The sequence below is a fragment of the Herpailurus yagouaroundi genome, unplaced genomic scaffold (assembly GCF_014898765.1).
Source record: "Herpailurus yagouaroundi ecotype Mexico unplaced genomic scaffold, PumYag 29, whole genome shotgun sequence".
Lineage (NCBI taxonomy): Eukaryota > Metazoa > Chordata > Mammalia > Carnivora > Felidae > Herpailurus > Herpailurus yagouaroundi.
In genome coordinates, this window is record NW_024412377.1 from 49,447,627 (window position 1) to 49,465,060 (window position 17,434).

The following is a 17,434-nucleotide window of genomic DNA, read 5'->3' on the forward strand; positions in this document are numbered from 1 at the left end:
TATTTCATTAAAAAATTTTACATTCATTCATTTATCTTTGAGAGAGAGTGAGAGAGAGAGAGCAGGGGAGGGGCGGGGGGTGGGGGAGAAAATCCCAAGCAGGCTCCACACTGACAGCACACAGCCCAATGTGGGGCTTGAGTCCACAAACTGTGAGATCATCATCTGAGCCCAAATCAAGAATTGGATGCTCAACTGACTGAGCTACCAGGTGCCCCTATTATCACCATTTTAAAGATGAGGTCATTGGAGCCGCAGAAAGGTCAAATTACTAGCCTAGTAAGTAGTTGCCCTCTGGCTCCAGGACCCATGGTCATATACACTGAGCCGGTAATTATGTGCAAATGGATAGGGAACTGTCTAGTGGAGGTATTGTAGGCATCCAAATTCTGTCTGGTCTCAGCCATTCCTCAGCAAAATTCTTAAAAGATGTATGCCCATAACAAAGCCATTTAAAGGGACATTTTATTACCATCTTGAGCTTAGCCTCATACCTTATGTAGAATCCTTTGGGCTACATGGGGGACATGTTTTGCCTAAAGCAGAAGATTGAGGTCTAGAATGTAAACTGGCAAAGAGGTCTCCTTTGCCTCCTTTTCTGAGCCCTTGACTCTATTTTATTACTCTTGGTAAGCAAAGGTCAGTGGTGAGAGGAGTAAGTCAGAGAGCAAAAATAGCAAGAAACAGGCATTAGTCTTGCTGCCTATAGCAGAGCTGACTTAGGCTGCTGGCAGATGGGACCATCTAGAGAGCTGTTGTATACAGCACAGTGCATATTCTTTGTATTCTTAAGGATATTAATATGCATATCATATCCATCTTTGGTATATTGTAGTAGACTAGAGAACAATGCTGGGTTCATAAGAGGTCTCAATAAATTTTTATAGAAATGAATGCAAGATTCTATAAGTAGAAAAAAACACAGCAGCAGCTTCATGCATAATTAGGTAATGTTTATGTAAATTATGGTTTACTCATATAGTAGAATGTTTTGCCATCATTAAAATGTTTTTTTTAATTTTTACAAATAATTTTAAATGAAGTAAGAATTTTTAATGATGTAATATTAAGTGAAAAAAGCAGGATGCAAAATTATTATACGATGTGGTCTCAGCTATGTAAAAATAGGCATTAATAGTTATTAAAAAAGAATAAAATTATATATACTTGCTTCTTCAGCATATATTGTTAAATAATAAAGAAGGAAGCAGAATAGGTTCTATAGAATAATATCAGTTTAGGTAAAAAATATATTTCAAGTCCACACAAAAAACTGATACTCTGGGGAATAAAACTGGGGGTGGTAGTGGCTACAGTGGAAGAATAGAGTGGAAGAACTTAGTTTTTATTAGACATTTTTTCATGCCTTGGATTTTTTTTTTACCATGTCCATATAATGAAAGTTTCTTTTTTATAATGGTACATATATATATGTATGTGTGTATATATATATATATAGTGTATATATATATATATATAGCACTAATGGAAGTATGAGTTTGTGGACAATTTTTCTTCTTTTATCTTTTTTTGATTTTTTAAATGTTCTACAATGAATACATCTTATTTTTACAATTAAAAAATATTAAACATGATTTGAGACAAGCTGAAAACCTGGAAGGGTGGCTAGGGACAGAATTATGAGAGAAATCTCTGATGTTCTCATGGAGAGCTCAAGTATTCCCTGGGCATGTACTCAGAGATTGCCTCCTCAGAGAGGCCTTGTCCTGAGTCCTTGCTCCTAGTTGAGCTTCTTCGATTATTCTCTCCACTGCACCTTATTTGTTGTCCTTCATTGCATATTATCATTTTGTTTGTTGATGTGGTTGCCTATTTTATATTTGTGTCACCCTCTGGGCTGTAGTTTCTGATCTGGGATCACGTCTGGTTGTTTACTATACTCCAGCACTCAGGTCCAATGCCTGTTGCATAATAGGAGCTCAATAAATATTTACTTAGTTACTAAATGAATGGGTGAGCATTCATCCTCTTCATGCTCCTTACATCCTAGAACCCATTAACAAAAGTCTTTGTAGATGAGAAAAGAAACGTTCACAATGGACTTATGCTTTAGCATGTTGGCTAAGCATGGTCTCAACAAGGCAGCAAGAAGACAAGGGTGGGCTGCAGGAAATGGGTGAGAGGAAGGAGAGGGATGCCTTATACTTAGGATAGATTTATGATACTGTCAAATGGGCATCCTCATTGGCATGGTGGCAGGTATCAGCTTGTCAGATTTATGGTGGAGGCTCCCCTGTTGTCACATGGGCACATGTGTTGGGAACGAGGGATAGAAAGTGGACTAACAACTGTTATCGTTAACCCTAGTGAAAGCCCACATTTCATTTGCAAGGAAGACTGTGATATTAGAGGTAATGAAGCATGAAATGGTAGCAAAGAATGGGGAGCTGAATTCTTCCAGACTTGGCTAGGCTAGGAGCTGGCTGTATGTCTTTGTTGTAGTCACTTCACCTTTCCAGACCTTGTTTTCTCTTTTATAAGGGGGGGAGGGCACTGAGTGATGATCTGTGAGGGTTTTGGCGGTGTACCATTAAATGTTTGTACAGATTAAGAGGTTTTGAGGGCTTGGCTGGAGAAACTTTTCAGTATAATTTCCAGCCACTGCTAACAGCGTCCCAACCTAAGACGTGGTGCAAATGTGGGATGTGAGTCTGGTCATAGATGAAGGGCTAATATGTGATAAAAGGTCACCCCAACATCTTTCTATAGAGAAGAGTTAAAGTCTGGAGTGCCTGGGTGGCTCAGTTGGCTAAGCCAACTTAACCTGACTTTGGCCCAGGTCATGATCTCGTGGTCCGTGAGTTCGAGCTCCTTATCAGGCTCAGTGCTGTCATGACAGATAAGAGCCTGGAGCCTGCTTCAGATTTGTGTCTCCCTCTCCCTCTGTACCTCCCCTGCTCATGCTCTGTCTCTCTCTCTCTCAAAAAATAAATAAACATTAAAAGAAAAGAAAAGAAAAAAAAAGAAAAGAAAAGAAGTTAAAGTCTTTAGTGACCACAACCAATAAGATGCATGAAATGGATCATGTATGTGCATAGGTAATTTCAGCTCTACCATCTACTATCTGAGTGACCTTGGGCAATTTTATAAGTCTTGGATTTCTATAAAATGGGGGTAATAATAGTAACACTTGTTATTATAATGATTTCTCTAAGAATCAAATAAGAGGATGCATGTAAACACCTAGAATGGTGCCTGGTCCATAGTACTGCTCAATAACCACCAGCCTTTATAATTTAATATAATATCAGCTACAATTACAGAGTGAAAACCATGTGCAAGCATTGTGTTGGTTCTCCATGGCCCTGTTTATACCCTATCTGCTATCATGGGAAAATGCTTCCTATTCTAGAGAAAGACCTCTATCAAAGATGTACATATTATTAATAAAGCCACCAGTTTCACCCTCCAGGTGCTTGGTCTCCATCAACTCCTTTAGGCCTCACAACAACTCCTATGGGGTCAATCTTCCTCTCACCTGTGTGGCTAAGCTTCAGCGAAGTTGCCTGCCTGAGTATGGGGCAGTGTCAAGAATGGGAACCGAAGCCTGTTGGACTTCAAAGCCCATGATGCATTTAACTTCTGGGCTATACAGCCTCTTGCAACTGTTATTTGTCTTTTCTCTAAGCTCTTTTTTCCTGTAGCCAAAGGTCACTCTCGTCCTTCCTTTTCTGTTGTAGGCTCATGAGTCACAGAGGGTAGGGGTTGGTCTTCTTCATTCCCCATGGATTTCCTGGGCCTGTCTTCCACCCGTTGAAGCATTAGCTGCAAACTGTGTGTAGGGTCTTCAACCCTAAGTTCCTCCTGACACTTCCAAATGAGAGAAGGTGACCCCAAGTTCAGGCCAGCATGGGCTGTCCACAAAGCGTGGGAACATTATCAGCAGAGACAAAAAAAATTTTCTCCCTCAAGAACTGTTTTTGTAGGGCTGCATTTTCCGATGTGAAGAGCACATTTTTTGTTAATCTGCTCCCAGTGGCAGAATCGGGGAGAGTGGGAACAGGGATATTTTATCTACCCAAAACAATTCATCAAACAAACCCAGGAGATCCGAGATAGTGTCTAACAAGTAAAAGTCAACATTACTCCCTTTGTCTTGGGCCACACACGCAAACCATTTCTTTTAAAGGTAAGAGGGGTCATCTTGATGTTCTATGGATGTCAGCAGGCACCACATGCTTTCTTTTACCCCCTTCCTGTCCCCCAGGGAAACCTGGTGATCTCAGAAGCTGCTTAGGAGGAAGAGTGGGAAATAAATGAGTGTCAAGGGAAGGCAAAAAGAACTTGGTCATTGTGGAGAGTTTGGGCTTCTGTGGGGAAGAACTGGCTAGGCCTCTGGCAAAGCACTGAAGAGCAGAGACATGATTCCTCCCACAGAAGGCCCCCCTCAAAAACATGTTTGCTTTCCTTCTGCTTTGGGACAGGAAAGGTAATAATAATGATTCCAGCTAGTGTTCCCTGAGCACTTCCAGAGTGCCTGGCATGAGGCTAAAGGCCTCCATAGACTCTCTTATTTTATTTTTACAATGGTCCTGGGAAGCAGTGACAATTATTATTCCCAATTTCTGAATTGGCAACTGAGGCTCAGGGAGATTAAGTTGCTGGCCTTAGGTCACACAGGTAGAAGACAGAAGAGGCAGGATTTGGACATGGGTGATTTGATTCTAGTCCCATACTCTGAGGCCCAGAGAAGCTGTCACTTGGTCACAATCTCAAGCTAGTTAGAGAGCAGAACTAGGAGTAGGATTTAGGGTTTCTGATTTTCTATTTTTCTGGAAATATTACACTACTCTTTGATTTAAACTGTCTGTCATAGGAATGACATTTCAAAGGAGCAAATTCAATGTAGCATTCAATTAATTCAAATTAGTCTCCCAAATGAATGGACAAGCTTGGTAGTCTCTCTTAAACATTGTCAAAGAACAGTCAAGGTGATTTTGTTGTTGTTAAACTCTTATTTTTTTCTGAGTATAAAAGTGATACAGGTCAGTTGCAGAATATTTGGAAAATATAAGAGTAAAAAAAAAAAAGACCTGTAATTCTACCACCCAGAGATAATCTTAGTATTTTATCATGTTTTAAAAAGCATAGCTAGGGGCACCTGGGTGGCTCAGGAAGTTAAGCAATTGACTCAATTTCGGCACAGGTCATGATCTCACAGTTTGTGAGTTCAAGTCCCACATGGGGTTCTGTGCTGATAGTGTGAAGCCTGCTTGGGATTCTCTCTCTCTCTCTCTCTCTCTCTCTCTCCCTCCCTCCCTCCCTGCTGTGTTCTCAATCTCTCTCTAAAAATAAATAAAAAAACTTAAAAAAAGCATAGCTAATATCATGTTTGTATATATATTATTTTATATCCAATTTAAAATTGTATTAGCTATGACAAGTAGGCTTTAAATTTGATGCACATACAATTCATTGATATTTAAAAGACTTCTGAGGCTTCATATGTGTTCTTGGTGTTATGATGAACTAATGATAATTGCTATTGGTTCATGGTTGAGTACTGCATCTGGAGAAACATTTATTTGCCATACTTTCAAGGACTGCATCATGGCTGCACTCCATTTGAAGACATTTTGATGATAGTTTTATTTCCAGGAACAATGATGTTGGGATAAGCTGAGGGCTTACTCTCATATTGATGAGGTTTGCCTCATGGCCTGGATTAGAGCCAGGATTTCCCTTGCTGCCAACACTCCATGTGCCAGAAGGATATGGGTAATTTCTTGATAGGTATGTGGAGGCCCCATTCCTGGGGACAGAGGGACTAGCTGCAGAGGTAACTACTGCCTTATAGACTCAGCCCAGGACACTGCCATCCTGGTAATTGAATAGCACGCCTTGCAGAGTTTGTCAGTGCTGCCTTACTCCATCCCATGTTTGTCTGGATACTTGTTTTTTATCTGGCCTATAGCCTTCTGCACAGCCAAGAGGAGAAGTCAATAACTGATGTCAGAACCCTTTACTACCATTTATGAATCTTATTGAATCACTGAAAGAGTGATCGCTGGAACCTTAGGGCTGGAAAGTACCTTCAGGTACATTCCCAAAACCTTATCTTATATAAGAGGCCACCAAATCTCACAGTGTATGTCAAGGACAGGTTATTCAGCTAATCGCAGAGCCAGACCTGGGTTAAGTTCTCCTGACCTGTGTTCAGTTATTATCTTTCCTTGTTGATTTGTTTTTAAACCCTATGGCATTGCATTTTTTGTAAGGAGGAAAAGCAATTGATGGATAGATTTAGAGTCCTACAGAAATGATGTACTTAATAGAGAAGAGCATTGTTGATTAATTTACATTTTACATGTGATTCTTCCAGTTATCTCTATCTACTATGACTAGTTTCCAAATCAAAAATTAGATCTTGTGGTCAAAGTGTTATTAGATTTGAGAATTTATATTTTTAAAAATTTTTAATGTTTTTATTTATTTTTGAGAGAGAGAGAGATATCAAGCATGAGCAAGGGAGGGGCAGAGAAAGAGGGAGACACAGAATCTAAAGCAGGCTCCAAGCTCTGAGCTGTCATCACAGAGCCCGATGCGGGATTTGAACTCATGATCCATGAGATCATGACCTGAGCTGAAGTCAGACATTTAACCGACTGAGCCACCCATGTGGTGTCACCCAGGTGAATTTATTTTTAATCAAGGTCATAAAGGTTTAAAAATAAAATCATGTCTACTTATATAATGATACCTGATATTTATTGAGTAAATACTGTTTTTAGTTTTTATGTGATTTTTCTCCTTTAATTTCCCCACAATCCTGTCAGGTAAATATCAAGAATATCTTACTCTACAGATGAGGAAAATAAAGCTTAGAGAAGTTAAGAGACTTAATCAGAGTCAAAGCTTATAAATGACATTTGTCTTTCTGACTCACAAATCTGTTATCTTGATCACTATACTATTCTGGTTTCTGGTTCACGTTTGCATACACATGAGATATAATTTAGGAATCAACTGACTTACTTAAAATAATAGAACTACATGAAATCAGATAAATCTGGAGTACAAGGTCACCATCCCCATGACTAAAGACTTTTGATTATTTGTCCTGATATACTGTGAGCTGGCACCTGGTGGCAGGTCCTCCAAAGTCAGATTTAACTATGCTTAGGAGACTTGATGCCACTTATGTCTATTGTAATTGACTGACCCAGGTTGACTTTTGAACTTTCCAGTGTTCAGACTCTTTTATCCAAACCACAGTCTCCATTCCATGGGTTATGGGCTTTGGAATTGGTTGAATTCATGGAGGAGAAAGGGTGAAGGTGGCAGGGGATGGGGCTAACCTATTGGAAGTCCTGCTTATGATTTTGGGACCATATTCCCCTTGAGGTCCTGGTGCTCTCTCATCAAAGCCTTGGTAACTTAATCGTTAAATGCATTTGCTCACCCTTTAAAAGACAACAGTTTCATCACATTACTTTTAGGCTGTCTCTTCTTGGTGACTGAATGTCTGGGCTGTGTCATAACAAGACCAATTGAAAAGAAAAAGGTGCACAAAGCCAAGGCACATCCCCTACCCTCCAAATCAGATCACATTCTTCTTAGGATGTGCAAATCTTCTGCTCTTCTGTAGCTTAGGGTTGCTTCCTTGGAGTTCGTTGTGCAGTTTTATGGACTGTGCTGACTTCATGATGTCATTTGGTCATCAGAGAAGATGCTAGAGGTTAAGAAGACTAGCTCCTAAGAAGCAGGACCAAATATAGAGGGTCTATGGAGGGGCCTAGAAACAGTTGTAGGGGGCCAAGGAAAGGAACTAGGGAGGATCCTCAGGCAGGATTTTGCCACTTGCAGCGAGGAAACTCTTCTTACTACACTTGGGCACATGGACATGATGGCTATCCATCAGCCAGCTGTTTGTACCTGAGCATGAGATCTGGCTCTGAGGGTCTGGACAAACCAATTAACCAACCAACCAACCAACCAACCAACCAACCAACCAACCAACCACAGAAGTAGCTGTGCTGCCCAATAGACTGTTAAAAACATTTAATTAATGTGTAATTCCATTTTAGTCCATTAAGTGTAGAGGTCTCATTGATATACATCACATAGGACATAGGCAGATAACACTAAGGGATGCCTCTGGTTCTAACAATGCTGGGAATTTATTCTGCTTGTGGCCATGTTTATCATTTCCAAGGCAGGTTTTTTTTCTAAGATTTTTTTAAAGTTTATTTATTTATATTGGGGTGAGGGAGGAGCAGAGAGAGAGGGAGAGAGAGAGAATCCCAAGCAGGCTCTGCACTGTCAGTGTCAGTGCAGAGCCTGGTGTGGGGCTTGAACTCACAAACTGCAAGATCATAACCTGAACCCACATCAAGAGGTGGATGCTTAACCAATTGAGCCACCCAGGTGCCCCATAATAATAATACTAAAGAGAACTCCATCAGGCCCATTTCTCCAGGAACTCTGGAATTCTAGAGAGTTAGGAGAGAGATGTTTGTTTTGGTCAGGAGCACTGTCAGAAAAATGATGGCCGATAGGAAGAACATTGGGTTGAGAGATTGAATATCTGTGTTCTGAAACCCTGTCATTTTGTGGAGGACAGTGGACAGATCCTAACCCCCTATGGCTTCAGCTTCCTGCTCTAAATGTAAGATTTGGAATAGCTAGCTCTTGGAGTTTTCATGGAGCTTGAAGACACCAACCATCTATTTCTTTAGCCTCTTTGTGATGTAATTAAATAACCCTTTCCAACTCCTGTGGCCGGTGGGGAATGCTCTTTGCAAATATGTATTTATCCAGCCCCTAACTCATAGAATCTCTGTGAGCTGGATTGAAAAGCCTTCAGAGGTCACTGGGAATCACTTTTGTGGATTAGTATCAATATAGAGATCCAGAGGCTGAAAGGAATTAGAGAAACAACAAATAATAAAGCAGGCTGGACATAGTGAGACTTGAGTCATTTGTTGATAATAGATGGACCTTTCCCAACCATCTTCATCTTTATGATAGTTTCATTTACAGATAGATATTTATTTATTTAATAAATGGAACGTGGCTGAATTTGGTTGAAAACAAAGTTTGTTTAAAATATTTTGTAACCTTTGAAGATCATCCCCTAAACAACAACTGAGAAGCCACATGTGATATAGGCAGAGATGGGGAGTGCTCTTGGTGAGCACTTCACTTAATGGGCAGCCATATTTAAGAATCTTCAAATCAGGGACTCTTGGATGTCTCAGTCAGTTGGATGTCACTGACAGTGCTGAGCCTGCTTGGAATTCTCTCTCTCTTTCTCTCTCTCTGCCCCCTGCCCTGACTAGCAGGTGCATGCATGTGTTCTCTCTCTTTCTCAAAATAAATAATAAAAATACACTTAAATTTTTTTTAAATTTAAAGAAGTTAAACAGGAAAAGAATCTTCAAATCAAATTAAAACAACAACAAAAAAAGGACTTAAACTCTGCCTCCCTCCCAAACCGCTGCTCTGTGTCTCCCCTATGTTTCCAGATGCTCTTCTGAAGAATAGGTGTTATATGTTACCTTTCTTTTAGTTTTGCCTTACTTTGTGTTCTGCCCCCAGGACTTCCTTGATTTCTGTCACTTCTAGGCAGTTTCATTGTTGCAGCTCTGTGTCTCCTGTATTCTGTTAGCCTTTATCCTACTTGCCCTCGTGAAAGCTTCCAGTATTATTGGCAAAATTGCCTCCTAAGCCACTTCCCATTCCCTTTAAAAAATACTATTATTACTAAAAACATAATCTTGGTTCATTGTAGAAAATTTAGAAACTGAAAGACAAGCAAAAAGAAATACAGAAATTACCCATAAGCTGATGACCCCAAGAGAGCCATTATTAAGATGCTATTCTGTTTTCTGGCATTTATGAGTGGAGAGAAGAGAGTGAGGAGAAAACAGTGCAAGATTAGGCTAGAGAGAGGGGTGTTCCAGGCACAGGGCCTGGTCCATGTACTAGAAATTTGGGACTTTTTTCTGAGTGCAATGAGAAGATGACGAGGGATTTTAATAGGGTCAAGAGAAGATCATATATGTGTTTTAGAAAGATTACTATGACTGCAGTGTGGAGACCAGATTGAGGGCAAGAGACCAGTTAGGAAGCCATCCAGGACACAGCTCGTGTTTATTCTTAGTACTTCACCTTACATCATTTCCCTCTTCTGGAATATTATTCTTTCTCCCTGGATCCATACAAACTCTCCTCTTCCTTCAAGCACCTTGAAGTGACCAGGTATTCAAACCCTTCTTGACTTCATTCTTCCCCAAAGTTTTACTCAGTTCATGGGCCCACATTTTACTTACTGCTCCATGGTGTATAACCCACAGTTGCACCGAACCACGGCAGGATTTGTGGAGCTGAGCATAAAGCATTTCATCTTTGCTTCCCCATCATCATTACTTGCATTGTCTCTTGAAAGATCCTATCAGACATAAATTTATTAATACTAAAATGGAAATGAAACTAACTCTATTAATCCTCCCAGGGTAACAGCTTTTCAAAAACTTCACATCCATTGATAGTGGAGAGATATTGAGCTGGGGAATACCACCAGGTTCCACAGTAATCAACTAAAAGCAGATCCTGGTTCTTTTGCACTCCCACCCACTCCACACTTCCTAAGACATCTTCCATTGCAATTGAATTGTAATAAACAAAATAAATTAACCCAAAAGAATGCATCTTTAAGGGGGAACTACTGGCATTTTACCAGTAAAAACAATTTCCATAGGTGCTTTTTTAAAAATCATGTAGCATACAAGGAAGTTCAGTTCTAGCACTGAGTGTTGGGACTCAGTGTGTGTGTGTGTGTGTGTGTGTGTGTGTGTGTGTGTGTGTATATATATATATATATATATATATATATATATATATATATATATATAGGACCATGAGACACATAATGCTTTTGGGAAGGAAAATGTTGCCATAAAGTCTAGCACATTTTTCTGGGGGATTTGAAATAGCATGTTAAAAAAGAGATCAAACTACTCTTTTGAGGAGAGGTGCCCAGCAAAGAAGAGCATGCCAAACAGAATGACCTTTTACCTGTAAAGATATTTGAGGACAGGAAATGTGCTGAAGGAGTCAGCTCCCACAAAACTTGGGTAGTACTGGAGAGTAGTGCTCAAAAAGGCAATCTTTATTTTTTTTCTTTAGGCAATATAATTAAATGATAATAGTACCATGTAGCACAGTTTTATGAAGCAATAATCCAGTTCCCAAATGGGTAAACTATAAACCTGATGGCCAAGTCATTTATCCCAATGAGGGAGCCTGATTATTACAGGGGAAAGCAGGGGATCACCCTTTATAATGATTTTGCTACATGAGCTCAAATAGGTCTAAGACACTTGATGCAGATTCTAACCCTGGGTAGGGAAGCTGAAGCTTTGAATCTAGGAGACAGATGAAGGTAAGTGGGGTGGGTTGGGGGCTAGGGGTATGTTGGAGAGAGCTCAGGGAGGGTAAGGCCCTGCAAAGGAAGTTAAATGGTTGGAATCACTTAGCAGGGGTGGGTGAAATCAAGAAACTTACAGTTTCAGAAAAAAATCAGACCACAATTGCTTACACTTCCTTGCTCAGAAAGCAAGAAACTATTTTCTAAGGAGAATGGAGAAGGGAAAGGAACTATTAAGTTTTGGGGCTCCAATTATGTGCCAGCATTTTTATAGATCTTATGTCGTGTAATCCTCACTGCAACACTGTGAAGTGAGAATTACCTTCTACATTTTAAAATTGAGGAAAAGGAGGCTCCAAGAAGGTTAAGTTATTCACCTAGAGACACAGAACTCATGTTTTGAGGTCAAAATTCAGACCTGCTCCTTTGACTACTGTAGTTTGTCTCACCAGGGCAGTTCCAAAAAAGAACCTCTGAAATCTGACCTGATACTGGATGGATGGTCTCCAGGGTACACTTAGTGGTTCCTGATGACACAATGTTCTTATACTCTGGGTAGTATGCTGAAAGAATGCTGAACACATTTTTTTTCTAATGGGATCTTTGGAGCCAGGAAGGCAGCCTCCCATGTTTCACTGAGCCCAGATCTGTTCTCTTCACTGGCCAAGCACTGTTCTCTTTCCCCTGCAAAGCCCTTATTTTAGTCTGCCAAGAACCCAGCAGTTTTCCAGGCACCTGATAAGACATCAGTAAATCTTGCGCAGTAAATAAATGCACAAATAAGTGAAAACATCATCCTCACATGTATCTCTGCACATAGAGGAGTATTCTACTGTATTGCCATATTTTGGGGGTAAGGTTCAAATGTTCACCCCTCTTAACTTCTTCACCTTACTAAAGTCTGCTGTTATGTTCTCTTCCCTCCCGCCCTGCCCCATCTTCCAAGAGCACTTATTATCCATACCCTCATGTCTCCAAGAACTCATATACTGTAGTCTTTGTTCTTGGTTTGGCATGTGAAAATCCTGCCTTTCCTTTTAGATCTAAGGATATGGACTATGTCTTATCCTGTGTCTCCGTAGCAACTACCTCATCCTTCCATTAGAAGGTTCTGGTGAATATTGGTTGAATTGAAGAATCTAAGTGAATTTGGGGAGGCAGAAGTTATAGTAGTTAAGAGCATGGACTTCAGGGAGAAACAAAACTGTTTTAGAAAGCTGGCTTTATACTTGCTAACCTTGAAAGAAGTTATTCTCTCTCTGAATGGCATCTTCCTCATCTGTAAAATTTGGATAACAATAGCAGCTGCTTATAGGTGGATGTAAAGGTTAAATGAAGCAGAACATGGCAAGCACTAAGCACAGTGGTTGACATATGCTCGATGCTCCAGTAAGTGGTAGGAAAAGGAAAAAAGGAATGTAGAAGGAAGGCGACCTCAATTTTCTTATAAGAGAAAAGGGTGTGGCTAAGGAGGGGAAAGTGCAGGGAATCAGTTAACAAGATCCAACAGTGATAACCCCTGGAGGTGTGGATCACTTGCAAAAGCCACCTATTCTTAAAGGTAATAGCTTTTGTTATTTACTCTCTTCTCATGACTTTGAGATGTTATTAGTCATCTGTGTTCTCTCTCTCTCTCTCTCTCTCTCTCTCTCCCCCTCCCTCCCTCCCTCTCTCTCTTTCGTTTGGGGGTAATAAGTTAGACCCACACCTGGTGCATCCCTACTGTTTTCAAGTCTGAGAAACTAGAACCAGTTGTTCCTTACAGTGATTAAGGAATCCCATCTGAGAACATCTCTCCCCCGCCAAAGCCAAAAAGCCAAAAATCCCCCCCCCAAACCCACCACCACTAGCAAAAAACCAAAAACAAAACAAATCAAAAAAACAAACAAGAAGAGCACACACACAAAAATCAAGACTTACTGAGTGCTTCCCATATAACTAAGCATTTATTGAGAATGTGCTATACTGGATTTTGTGAATAAAAGTAGGACATTCTACTGGGAAAAGCAGGAAATAAAGAAATAAGTAATATATTTAATGTCAGATTAGTAGTCTGACGAGGAAAATAAAGTAGGGTAAGGGAACAGAAAGTGCTAAGAATACTGTTTTAGATAGTGGATTCAGGGGGAGGCCTCCTCGATAACATGACATTTGAACAGAAACAGAATATGGAGGGAGTGAGTTGCATCAATATCTAGAAGAAGGACACTTCAGATGGAGGAGACAGCAAGTCCGTGAAGGTGTTCAACATGGCTGTTGTGATCAAGGAACTGCAAGAAGGCAGTTCAAATCCCATTGAATTGGCATGATAGCGGACAAGAGTGACAAGAGAGGATGGGGAGATAACCAGGAGCCAGATCATATGGGACCTATAGGCGGTATTGCCCTTATCCCCAGGCAAGAGCATTAAAAGATCCTACATGCCACAATCACAGAAAGCATCAATTTATTAACAAGCACACTGGCTTCCATTCCTTGTGAATCAGCATTCAGAGTTAACACACAGCAACCCAAACTTGAAACATCCACTCCTGCAGCTAACTCTGTTCAGGCCCCAGAGGAACACTTTCCCACATCTCTTGCCCTGTGTCCTCAAAACAAAAGGTCAACAATGCATCCAAATGCTGTAAAGTTTTGAGTGAAACTTTACTGCTGCTGACTTTGTAAATAGACACAAATTTGGAGTGTGGCAAGGATTTGACTAGATGAAGTCTTTAGGTAAAAGAAAAGACAAATTAATTTGATAAGTTCTACCTCTCAGATATCAAAAAACGTTTGCATAATTAAGTGCAAAATTATTTCCCAGTTGTGTGAAACATCTCTTTTCTTGCATCACCTCAAATTCAAAAATATGCTTCTGAAACTATTCATGGACACAGTTGCATGGGGTAGCTGAGGAAGATTTTGCACTAGTAAGAAATCCATATTACTCTTAAATTTGTATCTATATTTTTATATATAGTAGTGAAAAGCGTGAAACATAGAGTGATTCTGAGTCTTTATACTGGTGACTAGATGACCTTTCAAGCCAAATCTACAAATGGTTTCATTTTAATAATAATATTTGATAGATTTAATTAATTTTTCAAAAAAATAAATAGATTTCAGCTTCATTTAAATGATTTAAAATATTGACATTAATTACTATAATTAACCTTACACCTTTTAATTTTAGTAAATGATTTTGAATATTTCAGGATAAAAACAGCATTTTTGCGAACAAAAATTTAAGTGTTTTGTTCTTTTTATTTATATTAATTAAATTTTTTAATGAAAGTTTACTCAAATATTATATACTTTCAATATAATTACCTTTTAATACTTTAGATTATTGCTATCAATAGAACATAATGATGTGAAAATCTAGCTTATTATGACATGATGATTAATTTTGTTAAAGTTAAGACAAGAAAAACTTATGGAGTGAATACATAATAATTCATAATTTATCCACATATTTACTTTTTATTCATCCAAACAGCCAAATATTCATAATAACAATTAAGTTGAATAATCTTTGATATTTTGACAATTTTTAGGCATTTAATCATAGATTTATACTTTTAGTCATTTTAACGGCCATAGATTTACATATATGTATATATATGTATATGTATGTATTTTTTTTTTAATGTTTATTTTTGAGAGAGAAAGACAGAGTGTGAGCAGGGGAGGGGCAGAGAGAGAAGGAAACATAGAATCTAAAGCAGGCTCTAGGCTCTGAGCTGTCAGCACAGAGCCTGATGCAGGGCTGGAACCTATGAACCATGAGATCATGACCTAAGCTGAAGTAGGACACTCAACCACTGAGCCACCCAGGCACCCTGATTTACATATATTTTTAGATCTCACCATTTTATGGATTTATCAAGTAGATAACAGAAAAAAAAATTTTATTTATTTTTATTTATGTATTTTTTCAATATATGAAGTTTATTGTCAAATTGGTTTCCATACAACACCCAGTGCTCATCCCAAAATGTGCCCTCCTCAATACCCATCACCCAACCTCCCCTCCCTCCCACCCCCCATCAATCCTCAGTTTGTTCTCAGTTTTTAAAAGTCTCGTATGCTTTGGCTCTCTTCCACTCTAACCTCTTCAGAAAAAAATATTTTGAAAACACTTTTTATCTTGATTTAAAACTTAAAAAAAATTAAATATGGTATGTGGACCCTCATTTGAATTTTTGCCCTGGTTCCTGCAAATGTTAGCAGAGGCTGACCTGTAAACTATGGACCTAACTTACGTTCTTTTTTTAAATTTTTTTAATGTTTTATTTATTTTTGAGAGAGAGACCAAGTGTGAGAGGGAGAGGGAGACACAGAATCTGAAGCAGGATCCAAGTTCTGAGCTGTCAGCACAGAGCCCGATGCGAGGCTTGAACCCAAGGCAGCAAGATCATGACCTGAACTGAAATTGGATGCTTAACTGATTGAGCCACCAGCGCATCACATTCTTAACACGACTGCTGTGACTCCTGGTGGGGAGCAGGTGAAACGGGGCCAAGCAAACAAGGTAGCAAACTAGGCTATTGCAGTTCTCCTGGAAGAGTGGTGGAGATAGAATTGGTGAGAATTAGTCTGAATCTGTTTTTTTGAAGGTAGAGCCAAGATTTGCTTATGGATTGGTATAGAATGTAATAGAGAAGATGCAAAAATGACTCTAAGATTTTTGACCTGAGCAACTGGTAAGTGACAGGGCTATTTAATTCTTGCCTTTTAGGATTGTTGTGAGGATTATTTAACTGAAATAACATATGTAAAATCTCTAGTACAGAGCCTAGTACCTAGTAGTGGCTCAATAAATGGTAGTTGTGAGCATTTAATTACCTTATTTGCTCATCTCTAAAGCCATGCAAGATACTGATGTTATATTGTGTGTGTGTGTGTTTTTTTTTTTTCCCCAGAAAAAGAAATTGGTCAAGAAATGGAATGAATTGGTCAAGGGCATATAGCTAATGAATTGAAAAGCTTAGAATTAGACATTTCTCTATGAAAGGAACATGCATAAAGCCTTTGAGGGCAGCTATACCAGGACAGGAATTGGTGTTTGCCAAGTGTGGTTTGGGAACCTGGAATTTAAACTTTGGTTGAGGTCTATCCTGAGGGGGCTTTTTCTGTAGACCTACATCATTGGAAACGCCTCCTAGAGGATATGTGTGGTTTCCTTTACTCACAGAACTATGTGTTAGATCTGTGGGAAAGAACTACAAGACATCTATCTGCTGACACTCTGAGAAAGATCTGATAGTCAGATTTTTTAAATCTTAGGTATTGGGGTGTTCCAACAATCTGTATAGTTCTTGGGTGTGATAGTTTAGGGGTGAATATGATTTGAACTCATTCATGTTTACAGGGCGTCTGACATTAAAAACCGGGAGATTCATCTACTCTGACCCTAAATATGGCCTTAAAGTAAAGGAATTGGATCCCAAAGATTACAGGTGGGGAATTTTTTTTTTTTTAGATTCTTTCTGCCCCTCTTTATTTTTAAAGTGAGTAATTATATGCTTACTTTGTAGGTTTGTTGGAAAGATTTATATCTTTTTTTCACCTTCAAAAAATTTTCTTAATTTTATTTTTAAGTTTTTAAAATTTACATCTAAATTAGTTAGCATATAGTGAAACAATGATTTCAGGAGTAGATCCCTTAATGCCCCTTACCCATTTAGCTCATCCCCCCTCCCACAACCCCTCCAGTAACCCTCAGTTTGTTCTCCATATTTATGAGTCTCTTCTGTTTTGTCCCCCTCCCTGTTTTTATATTGTTTTTGTTTCTCTTCCCTTATGTTCATCTGTTTTGTTCTTAAAGTCCTCATATGAGTGAAGTCATATGGTTTTTGTCCTTCTCTGACTGACTAATTTCACTTAGCAAAATATCCTCCAGTTCCATCCATGTAGTTGCAAATGGCAAGATTTCATTCTTTTTGATTGCTGAGTAACACTCCATTGTGTGTGTGTGTGTGTGTGTGTGTGTGTGTGTGTGTGTGTGTATACATATATATATATGTACACATACATATATACCACATTTTCTTTATC

The 17,434-nt window shown here is 39.1% G+C and overlaps 1 non-coding gene across 1 annotated transcript; it reads left to right on the forward strand.

Annotated features, from left to right (window-relative positions):
* The first annotated feature begins 16,481 nt into the window (after positions 1-16,481).
* On the forward strand, positions 16,482-16,612 carry LOC121017033 (small nucleolar RNA SNORA18). Its single transcript, XR_005784599.1, has one exon. It is a non-coding gene; the product is annotated as a small nucleolar RNA SNORA18 (small nucleolar RNA).
* Positions 16,613-17,434: the final 822 nt, after the last annotated feature.